The sequence below is a fragment of the Miniopterus natalensis genome, chromosome 10 (assembly GCF_054644295.1).
Source record: "Miniopterus natalensis isolate mMinNat1 chromosome 10, mMinNat1.hap1, whole genome shotgun sequence".
Taxonomy (NCBI): domain Eukaryota; kingdom Metazoa; phylum Chordata; class Mammalia; order Chiroptera; family Miniopteridae; genus Miniopterus; species Miniopterus natalensis.
Window position 1 is genome coordinate 27,887,767 of NC_142090.1, and position 14,806 is coordinate 27,902,572.

The following is a 14,806-nucleotide window of genomic DNA, read 5'->3' on the forward strand; positions in this document are numbered from 1 at the left end:
TCCCACTCGAGCCCTGACCTGGGCTGGAGATGAGCCTGCAACCAAGGTACATGCCCTTAGCTGGCATCAAATCCAGGACCCTCCAGTCTGTGGGCTAACACTCTAACCTCTGAGCAAAAATGGCTAGGGCAGAAAATTTTTCTATAAAATCAAAAAGAAATGAAGAAAGAAGTATAAAGTATTATAGACAAAGAAACTAACATTGAAAATAGCATAAGATTTATGCATGAGGCTAGCAGAGTCAGAGACTAGACCAGAGGCTGTACTTGGGATCTGACAAGATGGCCAGTCTGCCCAGCAGAATTATCAAGGAAACCCAGCGTTTGCTGGCAGAACTTATTCCCAGCATTAAAGTACAACCAGAGGAGAGCAATGCCTGTTATTTTCATGTGGTCATTGCTGGCCCCCAGGATTCCCCTTTTGAGGGAGGGACTTTTAAACTTGAACTATTCCTTCAAAAAAAAAAAATACCTGATGGCAGCACCTAAAGTACATTTCATGACCAAAATTTATTATCTTAATGTAGACAAGTTGGGAAGAATATGTTCAGATATTCTGAAAGATAAGTGGTCCCCAGCACTGCAGATTTGGACAGTTCTGCTCTTGATCCACGCTGTGCTAAGTGTTCCCAATCCAGGCAATCAATTAGCAAATGATGTAGCAGAGCAGTAGAAGACCAACAAAGCCCAAGCCATAAAAACAAGTAGACATGGACTAGGCTATACGCCATGAATAATATTTAAATTGATATGATCATCAAGTATGCTTCACTTCTCTTCTGCTGAGACTTCTTTCTTTGTTGTTTGCTCTTAATGAACACAGTTTTAGAAGCATTACAGGAATAAAGGGCCACACATCTCCAGTCCTTTGGTGATTAAATGCATGTTAGCAAATCTATGTCTTGTCCTGATTCACTGTTATAAAGCATGAGCAGAGGCTAGAAATATCATCGGGATTGTTGTGAAATGTTTAAAAGCAATTGGCCCTCTCTACTTTTATTCATTTCCCCCCATCATGGTTTAAATATAAAGCACTGTGAATGAAGATAGTTGTCAGAGTTAGCTGCAGGGCTGTGGGTGCTTTTCTTTATTTTATTATTTTTTGGGGGGAGAAGGTAGTTTTATTTTAACTTTATTGGCTCATTTCCCTCTTTTTATGATGATACAATTGCATTGGATAAAAGGAGCTAACCGGTCCTTTAGAATATGCTCTCTAGCCAAGTCTAACTTTATGTAGATGCTGTAGATGGACAAGCTTGATTGAACCAAAATGGGAACATTAAACAAACATCACAGCCCTTACTAATAGCATTGTGACTTTACTGTCAAATGTAAAATCCTCCCTTCAAGAAAAAGCTTGTAGCCATTTTGTATAGCTTGTCTGAAAACTTCTATAAACCTTATGTTTTAGTAAAATATTTTTTGTTATTTTAAAAAAAGAAAAAGAAAATACGATAAAAAGAGCAAACATATGAGTCCCCAAAGACAAAAAACAATCCAAAGGTACAAATAAATACTAAAAACTATGATTCAAGAAAACGTTCTTGAATTAAAAGTAAATTATATGAAACTACATATTGAAAGGACACACTGTATACCTGAGAATATTGACTCAAAATAACCAACACAGGACATATTCTAGTAAAATTACTGGACTTTGAAAAACATCCTTTGTGTATCCCTCCAACTTCAGGGAGGGATATGACTTGAAAGGGGAAGAAATATACATTATCATCAGACTTTTTCTACAGTAATCCTTTAGATCAGAATAAAGAAAAGTAACATATTAAAGATATTCAAGAAAGCTAATGTGAGCCAAGGATTTTGTATGAAGTGACTTTCAAGAATAAAGGGCACAGGCAAAGTTTTATCAAGGTAGGACTCAGGAAATACAGTTCTCATATGCCCTTCCTGTGGACTCTTCTTCACATGTGTGTGTCTGAATTTTTCTTTCCTTTCACTCATGAAGACACCACTCATTGGGTTTAGAGACCACCCATAATCCAATATGACTTCATCTTAACTGGTTATATCTGCAAAATCCCTATTTCCAAATAAGGTCATATTCTGAGGTTTTAGTAAATGTGAATTTGGGAGGAACACTAGTCAACCCACTACAGTGGAGGAACAAAAGCAACATAACACAATAAAACTCCTACTTTGAAAGACAGAACAGTCAGTGCCCATTGTTCCACAGCAAACACTAGTTCCTTCATCTTCCATTTTAGATGCACTGGATTGTTCCTTTTGAGAGGCTCTTCCTTATTCATCGTCCCTGAGGTGAATGCCAAAAAAGGCATTGTTTGAGATTTTTCTTCTGGAGAGTTGTGCTATCATAAAAGCACCTTTTGAAGGACTGGAATATTTGAGATAACATAAGGAAATGAACTGTAGGCCACTTGTTAGGTTTGAGACTTAAGGTGACCATACGCTTGTCATTTTTTTTCAGGGAAACTTTAAATCAGTATTTCTCAACCACGGTATCAATGACATATTGAGCCAGATAATTCGTTTTAGGGGCTGTTCTGCATATTGTAGGATGTTCAACAGCATTCCTAGTCTTGACTTGCTAAATGCCAGTAGCACCCTGTCCCAGTTGTGACAACCAAGAGTATCTGCAGTTTGTCTTCCATAGAGCAAAATTGTCCCCAGTTGAGAACCTTTACTTTAAGTGATTCCAGAAATCCATTATTTATTGTTGTGTAACAAACCACCTCAAAACTTAGTGACTTTAAACAACAATAAAAAAACCATTTACTCACAAATCTGCAGTTTGAGCACAAAAGGCAAATATCCTTTGTCCCTGCTGCATACAACATGAGTTGAGATGGCTGAACTGGAATAATGCAAGATGGCTTCACATGACAGTCATGTTGGTGCTGACTGCTGGATGGGACCTCAATGACGTTTGCAGGTGGGAGGCCTCAGTTGCTCTCTAGCATGGCCTCTCTGAGCTGCTTGGGCTTCTTTACAGCATACTGACTGGGTTGCAAAAGCAAGTGTTCTGAGACAGTGATCATTAAAATGCATAGCATAATGCTCTATTGTTTTAGATAATCACAAGGATCTGCTCAAGTTTAAGGGGAGAAGACAGACCCCATCTTGAGGAGAGGAGTGTTAAAAATCAGAATTTAAGAAGAGTAGGTATATAGGATGGGAGACATTGTTGCAATCTTCTTTAGAAAATATGATATTCTACTATATTCACTATTGTACCAAAATTTTACATCCCTTCTACATGTCAAATATAATTATTTCACCTTATAAGATCTTTAAGCCTCCTCAGTTCACAGTCTAGTATCTGTCATCTAAATCAAGTCCAGGTGTGGATAATGCTGCTTAGGTGTAGTTAATTGATTACAGCTCTTTGAGTTGAAAAATTCTGAGATAAAGAAACATACTACCTGTCCCTCACACACATTTGACATATAGTGGGAGAGTCCTAGAATATCTGCTACAGACAATCCCTCTTGAAAATAGGTAAAACAGGAAGCATGTAACAGTCACTGCTTTGTAGCAATTCTGAAATCCATCTAGGAACATTTCACTTTCTTGATTAGTACTCATTTCAGCTCCTTGAACATTGTTCATGAATCTTGGCCCCACTCTTTGATATCTTGGTTTTGCTTTCTGAGGCATTCTTCCTTTTCCATCAAAAGTATTCCAAATGTTTGTGTCTGAGTCATTTTCTCAGCCTGCATCTTCCATGCAAAAGTTGGTAGTCCAATGGCCTCTTTCCATTTTGTACTGACTCTATACTTTTCAGTTCAAGCTGATATAATTATTTAAAAAGTTTTGTGTGTTTCTCATGTACCAATGTATAACCCACTCTATTTGGCCAAAGCCATACCCACAAAACTCTTTGATATTATTTTTTCTCTACCTTGTGCTCCCAGTATGAGATAGCACATTTAGTATTCTTTAGTATTTTTAGAAACTCTCTTAAATGCAGACTTACTCCTAAGATCCTTAAGGAGCTGTCTGAAAGGTTATGTCAGAGTCACTATGTTAGGTATTTCTAAAGTCTTAACAAAGGCTCTTACGTACCATTCTGGATTTTATCTTTACCTAAAAATCATTTCTTATTTTTTAAAAAAATATATAGTTTATTGATTTCAGAGAGGAAGGGAGAGGGAGAGAGAGATAATAACATCAATGATGAAAGTCATTGAACAGCTGCATCCTGCATGCCCTCTACTGGGGATGGAGCCCACAACCCAGGCATGTGCCCTGACTGGGAATCGAACCTCAGTCTCCTGTATCATAGGTTGATGCTCAACCTCTGAGCCATGCTGGCCACACTAATTTCTTAATTTTTTTTAAAAAAAGTGCCATGTGGAAATGCTGGGTACAAGAAACAGCTTTACTTTGAACCCACAAAGTACAAATCCATTTTTATTTAACAATGCATTCTTTAGTTCACCTCTCCTCTTACATTTTATCATAAATCATAAATTCAAATATTTAAAAGGTGGCATTTTTACTATTCTGCATCCATTAAATTCTAGGTATTTTCTATTTTCTACATTACTGCAAACAATAGTCTTGGCAAACTTTCTGCCACTAAACAACTGCTTTCTTTCCTTCAGCTTCTAGTAACATTTCCCTACTTGTCTTTAAGCCTTCACTGACAGTCTCCACTTAGCACTTTAGCTTCATCTGTCTCCTAGAAGCCCTTTGGACTTTCAGATAGTATCCTCAAGACCCTTCTAATTTCTTCTCACTTTTTCCCAAAGCTAGTGCCATATGTTTTAGATTTGGGGGGACAGCACTCTACTTTGAGAATCCAAAAGCTGGTGTAGTATTTATTGTTTTGTAACAAAGCACTCCAAAGTTATTTGCCTAAAACAGCCATTTTAGTAGGCTTAGAAATTGTGTAGGCCAGGAATTTAGACAGAAAATAGTGGGAAAGTCTTGTTTCATGATGTCTGGGGAGCTCTCTGGAAGTCTTGGAGGCTAGGGATGACAGGGGGAGCCAAAATCATATGGAGGTGTTTTCACATGCCTGTTTAATGCTGGCTGTTGACTAGGACTATCAGCAAGAATATCTATATATGATCTCTCCATGTGTTCTTTTTTGTGTGTGTGGCTTTTCTCCTTTATTCTGTTAATCTGGTAAATTACATTAATTGATCTTTCAATTTTGAAGCAACCCTGTATTCCCAAGGTAAATCCCACTTGATAATAAAATATTATCTTTTACATATATTGCTAAATTCAAATTGCTAATATTTTATTGAGTATTTTTGTATTCATACTCATGAGGAATAATGATGTGTAAATTTCCTTTGTTGTAATGTCTTTGTCAGGTGTTTATATAAGAGTTATGATTGTCTCATGATGAGTGTTCAGAAGTGTTCTCTCTCCCTCTATTTTTTGAAAGAATTTGTGTAAGATTATTCTTATTTCTTCCTTAAATATTTGATAAATTTTAACAGGTAAACCACCTGGGCCTGGTATTTTCCATTTGGGAAGGTTTTTGATTCTGGATTCAATTTCTTTAATAGAGTTAGAGTATTCAGATATTCTATTTATTTATGTTTTTATTTATTTATTTTTCTCTCCCTATCCACTCCTCCCTCCTCACCTTCCCTCTGAGATCCTTCAGTCTATTCCATGCTTCTGTGTCTCTAGGTCAATTTTGTTCATCAGTTTATTTTGTTTATTATATTCTACATATAAGTGAGATCATGTGGTATTTGTCTTTCACTTAGCATAATACTTTCTAGTTCCCTTCATTCTGTGCCAAAGAATAAAAGATTCTTTTTTATAGCTCCATAGTATTCCATGGTGTAAATGTGTCAGTTTTTTTATCCACTCATCTACTGATGGGCACTTGAGCTGTTTCCAGATCTTACCTATTGTAAATTGCGCTACTATGAACATAGGAGTACATAACTTCTTTGTGATTGGCGTTTTGGGTTCCTTAGGATATATTCCTAGCAGTGGGATCACTGGGTCAAATGGCATGTCAATTTTTAATCTTTTGAGGAAACTCCATACTGCTTTCCATAGTGGCTGCACCAGTCTGCATTCCCACCAGCAGTGTACTAGGGTGCCCTTTTGTCCACATCCTTGCCAGCACTTGTAGTTTGTTGATTTGTTGATGGTAGCCATTCTGACAGGTGTGAAGTCATACCTCATTGTGGTTTTAATTTGCCTCTCTCTAATGATTAGTGATATGGGGAATTTTTTCATATTTCTCTTAGCCATTCGTATGTCTTCTCATTATGGTCTTCATTTTGAAGTCTATTTTGTCTGACAGAAGTATTGCTACCTCAGCTTTTTTTTCATTTCCATGGAAAATTTTTTTCCATCCCTTCACTCTCACCCTGTGTGAGTCTTTTGTTCTGAGGTGGGTCTCTTGTAGATAGCATATGTTTGGGTCATGTTTTCTTATCCATTCAGCCACCCTACTTCTTTTTATTGGGGCATTTAATCCATTTATATTTAAGGTTATTACTGATACTACTGCCATTTTAATCCTTTATGCCTATGTTTCTCTTTCTCTGTTTCTACTTCTAATTACAGCAGTTTCTTCCTACAATGCTGGTTTGGGGTGATAAACTCCTTTAGCCTTGCTGGATAGAGTATTCTTGGTTTCAGATCCTTGTTTTCCATTACCTTGAATACTTCATGCCATTCCCTTTTGGCCTGTAGAGTTTCTGTTGAGAAGTCAGCTGACATCTTTATGGGAGCTCCTTTGTAGGTAACAGACTGCTTTTCTCTAGCTGCCTTTAATATTCTCTCTTTGTCTTGGAGTCTTGGCATTTTAATTATGATGTGTCTGGGTGTAGGCCTCTTTGGATTCTTCTTGCTTGAGACTCTCTGTGCCTCCTGAACTTGTATGACTTTTTCCTTGACTAGGTGAGGGAAGTTTTCTGCCATTATTTCTTCAAACAGGTTCTCTAACCCCTGCTTACTTTCAACCTCCTCTAGCATGCCTGTAATACAAATATTGTTACGTTTCATGCTGTCCCACAGCTCCATTAAACTATCCTCCTATTTTTTTATTGTTTTTGGGTCTCTGGTTGAGTGTTTTTTTCTACCCTGTCTTCTAATTCACTGATCTGATTCTCAGCTTCCTCTAATCTGCTGTTTATTCCTTCCAATGTATTCTTTATTTCTGCTTTGTCATTCTTCATTTCTGACTGGTCATTTTTCATAGTTTCCATATATTGTTTCATGCTATTGAGCATCCTTACATCAGTATGCTGAACTCTATATCTGAGAGATTGCTTCTCTCCATTTCATTTAGCTCTTTTTCTGGAGACTTCTCTTGTTCTTTCATTTAGGTCTTGTTTTTTGGTCTCCACATTTTGGCTACTTTTTTTGGGTTTGTTTTTAAGTGTTAGGTAGATCTGATAGGACTCTCAGTCTTTTTGGAGGATCTCTGGTAGAGGCCAATGTCAGACGCTGTTTGTGACTGGCCCTGAGTACCCTGTTTGGCGCTATCAACAAACCCTAGGCTTGAGGTCTCCACTGCTGAGGCTGGGTGCATCTGCACAGGACCAAGATGCACACCAAAGTCTGCTTTTCTAAGGCCTGGGTCTCAAAGCAGATCAGGCAAAGACTCAAAGCACTCTGAAGTTGGCCTCTGCCTGCAGGCTGAATAATCTGATTCTCTTAATGAGCCTCAGGCTCTAGAAGCTCCAAAGGGTTGGGTGGCTGGTTGTTATCAGTCTCTTAACAAGCCTCAGGCTATAGAAACTCCTCTGGGCAGTGCAAGAGGCTTTTGAGCAGGGTGGGGCAATTACTTCCTCCCTCAGGCAAAAGCCCCAAATTGGCAACCCTAGAATGATGTCCTCCACAATCTGGGGGAATAAATCTGTACAGGAATCTAGATGGGCATCCACTGATCTCACTCTCCAGAGCCCACCATTCCAGACTCTCCCTACACAGCTCTAGTCTACTCCACTCCCCCTCCACCAGAGCCCAAGGTGAATGGCTACACAAGAAACATTGTGTGTTAGTTCTGTAAGAGGGTTCCTGCAAATCCAGCTGCCTCTCCCTGGCAGACAGAAACCCAGCTGCTTTTTACAGCCAGATGTTATGTGGGCACCCTTCTCAGTTCTGGTGCTCTTGTCTAGGAAGCCTGAGGTTTAGGCCCCAGAGTCCTCAGTGGGAACCCCTCATGGCTGAGATATCCCTCCAGACATTCAGCTGCTGCCTAGCCCTCCCGTCCTCCGCACTTCCTACCAGTCTCTGTGCAGTCTCCAGTTTTCCTCCTTGGTTATGAGGGTGCTCTCCAGCTAGTCTTCAGTTGTTTTTCAGGATGGTTTTTCTATGTTTATTTGTAAATCCAGATTGGTCCTGGTAGAGTGTCAGCGTAGCTTCCACTCAGTCCGTCGCCATCTCCATGTGTCCTTTCTGCATGTGTTAGTTTGAACTTATTCACAGCAAAGTAGCTGGATTCCAAGAATGAATACCTTAGAGAACAGGGTGGAAGAGTACGGCATCTTTCTGAACTAACCTTCTGTGCAATAGATAGTTAACTCAGCAGACTTGGGTTGTTCAAACCCTGCATATTCTAAATAAAGAGTGGCTCTGACTGGACCCTAGGAGTTAATGTCTAAACCCTTGGAATATTCTGCCTCATAAGAATGTCATTGTATACCTGGAGACTTAGAGTACAACGATGTGACCTGTGGTAAGGGCCTTGAGCAATAGTGTATCAGTTCAATCTCTTAAGGAGCTATAGGCAGAGTAATGAAGGTCAGACAAACATGCACTCAATACTTATGAGAATGACTGCCAATAATAACACTAGACAACAATGCTCAGATGAGCTTCCCTGGTTGACAATACTTCATGAGTTTTATCACACATCATTACTTAGAGAATTCAGTGCTGTTCTTAAACTCCACTGAGAGAAGACACCTGGAAACCCATGCCTGATCTCTAGAAGATTCTGCCTGTATTCCTTTTTCCTTTGCTGATTTTAATTTTTATAATTATTTAATTTATTTTTTCACTTTAATAAACCATAAGTATAAAAGCTTGAACTATTAAAACTGAGTATGGCCTTGGAGACCCAAGACATAGGAAAGGATTGTTTCTTTTCCATGTGTCTGGAACTTTAACAGGAAGACTTGAAACATGGTTGGGGGATAGAATTACCTGAAGGTGCTTTCAAGTGTCTCACTGATGATGACTGTTGACTAGTACTATCAGCAAGAACATCGACAATAAATGGCCTCTGTATGTGTTCTTTCTGCATGGGCTAATTTCACACTTGGTAGCTGGGTTCCAAGAACAAATATCCCATGAGAGCAAGGTGGAAGTGCATGGCATATTTCTAAAATAGCCTCATCAGCTTCATGCCATCACTTTCACTAAATTCTGTTGGTCAAGGCAGTCACAGAGGTCCATTCAGGATCAAAGAGACATAGATATTATGCAATAGGAAGAATGCCAATATCACATAGTAAGAATGTGGTATGGGAGGTATTTTTGTGGCCATCTTTGGAAAATACAATGTGCCATAGTTGTCAAGTAAAATCTTTGTATCTTTAGCCTATAGCCATAGACTTTATCTATTAGCAAAAATTTGGGGTCTCTGTCTATCCTTCCTACCCTCAATTTAACTGCCTTTGTATCTTTAGCCTATAGCCATAGACTTTATCTATTAGCAAAAATTTGGGGTCTCTGTCTATCCTTTCTACCCTCAATTTAACCGCAAAAATTTGGGGTCTCTGTCTATCCTTTCTACCCTCAATTCAAGGAAGACTTGAAACATGGTTGGGGGATATAATTACCTGAAGCAGCTTAACTTTGCTGCTGGGTTGATACTAGGTTGCTGTATTTTGTTTATTTTATTTTATTTTATATTTTATTTTATTTTATTTTTATTATTTTATTTTATTTATTTATTTTTAATATATCTTTATTGATTTCAGAGAGAGGAAAGGAGAGGGGGAGAGAGAGAGACAGAAACATCAATGATGAGAGAGTCATTGATCGAGCCTGCAACCCAGGCATGTGCCCTGACCAGGAATTGAACCCCGATCTCCTGGATCCTAGGTCGATGCTCAACTGCTGAACCACGCCCGGCCGGGCTAGGTTGCTGTATTTTAAAATGAGGGTTTGGAGAGGGAGTCAGGCAGGGAGTACACAGGAGATAATTTTGTGAATCATGGGAGATTAAACCATCCCCAATTCTCTGACTCCTAAATGCATCACTTCAAGCCAACACACTATATTTGGCATAGGACAAAGTGTTCAGTCTTTGTTAATTCAGCAGGACACATGATTTTTTTACCTTCTGCTACTTTGGATTTCTGATGACAGGTGAAATAGGCTCTTTTGACAAAACTATTGATTGATCCCAGTGGTCAGTTTCTTTTTTCTGATGAGCCAGCTTGGATCCTTGCTGGTCTCTGTCTTATACTTATTGAAGACTGCAAGGCATCACCAGTATGGCTTGTATCCTAACAGAAAAGTGAAAAGAGATTTAACCAAATCTCTTAATATTGTTTACAAAGCATTGTATTCTACCGTTGTCTTCCTCCCCCAATGGAATCATATCTTTTCTTTGCAGTACTCCACTTTTCTTAATGTCTTGACATTATCTAATTTCACATGACAAAAACATACTTCGAACTTGTTTAAACCAATTGAGATGTATTGGCTTTATTAGACTTCTCTCTCCCTCCTTCCCTCACTCCCTCTCTCCCACTCCCCTTCTCCCTTCCTTACAGAATTTCAGATTCATTCTCTCAGACCAGCTTCTCCATGTCTTGGGGGACATAGCTATAGATACTTCCAGGTCACATCTTCCATAACGAAACAAAAGATAGCTCTTTACAAGTTCAAGTTTGAAAAATCCTGGGAATGACCTCTTTTCTCGTTAAAATTAGGGGTCACAAGGTATTATTATCCACTTATGTCCCTTATAATCTTAAGGCAAATACTGGCACAAAATACTAAAATTTCTACTCTAGGAACAAAACTTTAAAAAATTATTTTGATTGAGAAAAGTCTACACTATTGCACTAATAGTAAGATTTATTTTTAACCTAAACCCAGAGCAGTGATGAATACATTTTGAATTGTTGGATAAATTTAGAAATGATGTAAAAAGCAGATAGAAAGTATATCATCAGCTTCTTCCACAAGTCAATGTTAAATATTAACACTGGTGTTAAATACTTGCTCACTAATTCCCTAGACAAACAGGGAAAATGTGATATAAAAGAATTATAAAAATAAAAGTATGAGACATTATAGCATTAGAGTTTATTGAGGTACCTGGTGCAGAATCTCTGTGTATCTGGAATGGAGAATTTTACATCATTTTGAAAATAAATATTTCCTTGTGGGGAGTAATGAATGGTATTTATGGTATTGTTGTCTATGTCAACAGGCTCCCTGGGTAGAATAATACCTTTTAGCAATAAGCATTGAGGGCATTTTTAGTTTTACTCAGTAATAAAAACAGATGTGTAGACATTCTGTGAATAAGAAACCACTGAGCACTGCCATAGACTGAATATTTGTGTCCACCCCAATTCCTATGTTGAAACCTAATCCCCACAATGATGTTATTAGGGGCTGGAGCCTTTGGGAAGTGATTAGGTCATGACCGCAGTGCCTTCAAGAATAGGTTTAATGCACTTATTAAAGAGATCTCAGAGACCTCCTGTGCTCCTTTTACTGTTTGGGGCCACAGCAAGAAGACTGCTGACTATGAAGCAGAAGCAGGCTCTCACCAGACAACTAATCTGCCAGTGCCTTATTCTTAAACTTCCCAGTCTTGAGAACTGTCAGAAATAAATGTTTGTTGTTTAAGTCACCCAGTCTGTGGTATTTTTATTATAGCAGTTAAACAGTCTAAGACAAATACCATGCAAAACCTAAACAAACATAATTGTCTTACATTGTATTAGTCATTGTAGCAAGTTATTTTCCAAAGAATGTAATTATGACTTTTCTGGTAGGTAACCAATATAGTATTTTAGTGCAGAAAAAGAGATATTGGCTTGTATGTGAAATACAGTGCTAAGTGCGGTTCTACAAGGCTCAAAGCTCACAGACATTTTAATTCCGCATTAATTATAACACAACATTTTGACTTAATAGTATTAAGCATTACTTAATAGTAAAATCATAATTTTACTTTATAGTAAAAGATTTCTCTAGCTAACACATTGTCATTTAATTTTTATTTTATTAAAAAATTTACACAAGATCTCATTTTTAAACTGCTTTTCTTTAGGCATACCATTTCCTAAGACCTCAATATCTTATGGCTAATGGAAATGTGCACTTTTAGGACTGCCTCTTAACTGTAATATAAATATGAGTTTCTGGTAATCTTCAGTGTGAATAAAAGCTACTAATTTATTTTTCATAAGTTGACTCAGTCCTAAAAAGAGATTGCACCAGCCTATTTGCGACTATTTTGTGTACAGCTGCTGTAATAACTGGATAAGGAAGAACATCAGTTATAATTCTGAAAGAGATATAGATTTTGTTCATTTAAAACTCAAGCTGTTAAGCCCTGGATAAAACCCTAGCCTGGAATGCATTCTGAAAGGCTAACATCATAAGAGGATGTAGTAACAACTTTAGGCACATATTAGTTAAACAAATAGATTAGTCAAAAATAACAATGTGAAAGATAGGCCAAATAAGGCCAAGTTACTCTTTTGGAATGTATGAAGAGTAAATTGTGCAATAAAATTCTCATCATATTTCATCTGCTTTTGCTAGATCACAGAAGCTATATGAGTATTCATATGCAAATGAGAACTTCCAAGAGTATCAAAGAGGAATGAATTAATTGACTTGTGTGCTTCTTGTTAAGATTTCATGTCTCCATAACCTTAAAAAATAGACATACTTACTTAAAATGTGTGTAGTTAATTTTATCTTGTTTTTGCTTTTGGTAAGTTAATAGGAAATAAACTATTTCATGTTACATTTCACTGCCTACAGCAGTTTACATTGTGCTAATTACATTCAATTTAATTGAAATCAGTTCTATTTATTTTGTACTGAGAGCTCATTCCTCTCCTAGTCAATATGGTATATAGCCCAAAGATGTAAGATTATCTTCTTTCTCTCAAGTTCTAGCATGAAAGAATGAGTAAATAGAAAATAGTTAAATAGCAACTCATTTGTTCAATTAATGCAAGTTTTAAGTGATAGGACTACAGACTTTAAAAATAAAATATGTATAAACATGTTTACAACAGCTCTGTTCATAATTACAAAACACTGGAAATAACCAAAATGCTCATTATCACTGGAGAAGTTATATAAGTTGTTTATAGTCACACAATGGAATTTAACACTTAAAATGAATGAATTATAGCTATATGCACCAATAAGGATGAATCTTCTACATAATGTTGTATTGGAGCAATGAGGTAGCTCCACTTAGAAAAACATAGTTGGATCAAGTCCTTATACTGTACACTGACAAAAACCCAAAGATTTAAATAAAATCATTTTAGTACTGAAAGAAAACATAAGAGAATTTCTTTATGAAATTGGATTAGGAAGCACATTCTAACTTTGATTAAAAATTCAGAGCTATTTTAAAACTCACAAATTAATTACATTAAAAAACTCTTCTCTGTAGCAAAACTGTCATGAAAAATCAGAAGACAAATGACGAATCAGAGAAAAATTTTTACTTATGTAATTCTAAGAATTAATATCTAGGAATCATTTTTTTAAAAGTATCAATAATCTAAGAGAAAAATGTGCAAAGAAAATGAAAAGCTAGTTCACAGAAAAACAAATGACCATAAGCATAAGAAAAACTTACACATAAAAACAACTGCAAATTAAACTACAATGAGATTTTTTTTTTACCTATTAGATTATTAAGATCTAAGTTTAATGAAGCAGAGGGGATATAGGCATTCATATATCATTGGTATGAGTATAGAATGTACATCCATTATGAAATGCAATTTGGCAATGCATATCAAAATTACAAATGTATTTCCCTTTTGACCAGGAGGCCCACTCACAGGAATTTATCCTGCTGAAATGCATGCACACATAAAAAATGAAATATGTTATTTTCTGCAGCATTGTATTAGGAAATGATTAGGGAATATCCAAGTGTGCATTAAAAACCATAGTAGATGCACTTCATAGAATGTTATGCAAATATAAAGAATGAGAAAGTGCTCTGTATACAGACATGGAAAGATCTATATGTGATAAATTAAGTACTTTTTAATTTAAAAGGGGGGAAGTAAGAATACAGGTGTGTTTGCTTATATTGGAAAGATTCAAAAGAAATTAATGAGTGATTACCTATGGAAAGTAGGTAGAGGGGGACATAGGGTGGCTGCAACAAGGAAGGAAGGAAGGCAGGCTTTTCAGTATATTGTATTATAGTGTTTTGATTTTTAAACCATGTATATAATACCTATTCAAATTAACTAACAGGACAAGAAGGAAAAACAAAGTACAGAAGCATACAGTATGATTGCTTTTATGTGAGGTTGGAAAAAAGCAAATTATAACAGTTTATTATTTCAGAATATATACATGGATGACAAATACTGTGAAAAAAACAGGAAATGATGAACACAGAATGCAGAAAAAGTAGTTACTAGGTATTGGAAGAGGGGGATGGAGGTATACAGCAAGGATAATACAATTTTGGAGAAAGGAAGGAAGGAAGAAAAAAGAAAATATAGAAAAGAAGAAAGAAATTGATGAGGGCTAAAGGGATTTAGTAAGGCCTCTTAGGACGAGGGGTACTTAAACTGGTTCTTGAAGGGAGTAATCTCAGTAAATGTAGTTAAAGTTTGTCTATTATTTTATAGTTTACAAAATGT

At 36.7% G+C, this 14,806-nt stretch overlaps 1 pseudogene; it reads left to right on the plus strand.

Moving 5' to 3' along the window:
- Positions 1 to 281: 281 nt before the first annotated feature.
- Positions 282 to 743, plus strand: LOC107528532 (ubiquitin-conjugating enzyme E2 N pseudogene; annotated as a pseudogene).
- The last annotated feature ends 14,063 nt before the right edge of the window (positions 744 to 14,806 follow it).